This window comes from Myotis lucifugus, unplaced genomic scaffold, assembly GCF_000147115.1.
Source record: "Myotis lucifugus unplaced genomic scaffold, Myoluc2.0 scaffold_644, whole genome shotgun sequence".
Taxonomy (NCBI): Eukaryota; Metazoa; Chordata; class Mammalia; order Chiroptera; family Vespertilionidae; genus Myotis; species Myotis lucifugus.
In genome coordinates this window covers 242,921-244,735 of record NW_005871692.1, presented here as the reverse complement: position 1 = coordinate 244,735, position 1,815 = coordinate 242,921, and positions in this window count along the sequence as shown.

Below are 1,815 nucleotides of genomic sequence, written 5' to 3'. Positions count from 1 at the left end.
TTAAGTCATACAATAGTCAGACTACTACACTAAAGAGATTTGAATATAAATTCATTCAACTATTAATTTAAAAAAAAACACACAATTTAATTCAACTATTTGTTTTTAAAGTCTCATAGAAGATTAAAAAAAAAGGCCAAAAACTTTATGCCACACGTTTGTTTTTTAATTTGATTATAGAAATGTTGATTTCCACTTATTTATACATTCATTGATTGCTCCTAGTACCTGTCCTGACTGGGGAATGAACACACAACCTTGGACAGTGAACTAAAGCTACCCAGCCAGGGCCAAACTTCTATTCTTAAACAGTACCTATAAAGTAAATGTCTATACAGCGAAAGCTATTTTTCCACTATTTATTATAACATGGAAAATAATGTTCCTCTGGGAAAAGAATGACATGGACTCATAATAAAGTACTAATGTAAAACTTTCCTTGGAAGTAAAATACTCTTAAAGTGAAAGTAATAATACATGAATTAATACAAATAGATGAGCTTTTTTTAAAAAAATTGACACACACAAAAAAAAACAGAAAAAAAGAAAAGATCGACACAAAAATATCACCAACAAAAATCAGAGCCATTACAAATATTTAACTGAAGAAAAACACAACTATTATTTTTGATGGTATTCAATATCTTTTTTCCTAGCCCTGCGAAATCTATTAGTTTTGGGGGAAAAGTTTAGTGAGCTAAGCCATAGGGAAGGAATGATGAAACGTGGGTATGTAAATAATTCTGAAAGTTGTAACAAATGAACAAGGGAAAGATAATACGTAAAACTATACAAATTAGTGTCTAGCAATCGTTTTATTATTCTCAGTCAACAAAGAGTTAATGCTTACCTGACTTAGATTAGTCAATTAGCAAGAGAAAACGGACCTAGGAAAGCTGTGTCACTAACAGAATTAAAGCAATGCTAGTGGATGCCACTTACATGCCTAAATAAGCAAGGAAGAGGAAAACAAAAAAGAAACATATATAAAGAAGAGAAAAACGAAAAGGGAGGGTTCAATTTTAAATAAGCCCCCTGCACCCCCAATTAAGTGCGGCTATTGGCAGAACACTCAACACCATTTAAAATTGCCTTTGGTTCCCTAGCTGGTTTGGCTCAGTGGATGAGTGTCGGCCTGCGGACTGAAGGGTCCCAGGTTCGATTCCCGTCAAGGGCACATGCCTGGATCCCCAGTAGGGGACGTGCAAGAGGCAGCTGATCAATGATTCTCTCTCATCATTGATGTTTCTATCTCTCTCCCTCTCCCTTCCTCTCTGAAATCAATAAAAATATATTTAAAAAATAAAGTAAAATTGCCTTTGGTAACCATCATTGGGCCACAGGCTTAACTAGCCTGTATCAGAGGAAAACCTATTTCCATCTTTCTGCCTTTCCACCAAGTACCTAAAATCAATGTGAACTATTTTATTCTTATGATGTAGAATGGTGTAAAAGTAGGTTTACAGGTGTTGTATGAAAAATACAGTAATTAATCAATACCATAAAACCTTTCACATACTCACAACTGTAAACCTATTTTTGCCACATCCCGTATTTGTGATAATAAAGAGAGGCAATCAGTTACAAAACAACAAACTCAGACATAATAACTCATATCCTCTCCCATTAATACAATTTATTAAGGATGAACTGTTATACAAATGGCACATTAAGAGGAGCAAAGTTTAGGGACTATTACATGGATAGAGAATGACCTAGAGAGCATTCCTAAAATGACTGTAAACAGATCAACAAAGTACTGTTATTATAGGCCCCATAGGAACATAGCTATTACTTTGTTGTTCAGAGGAAGCT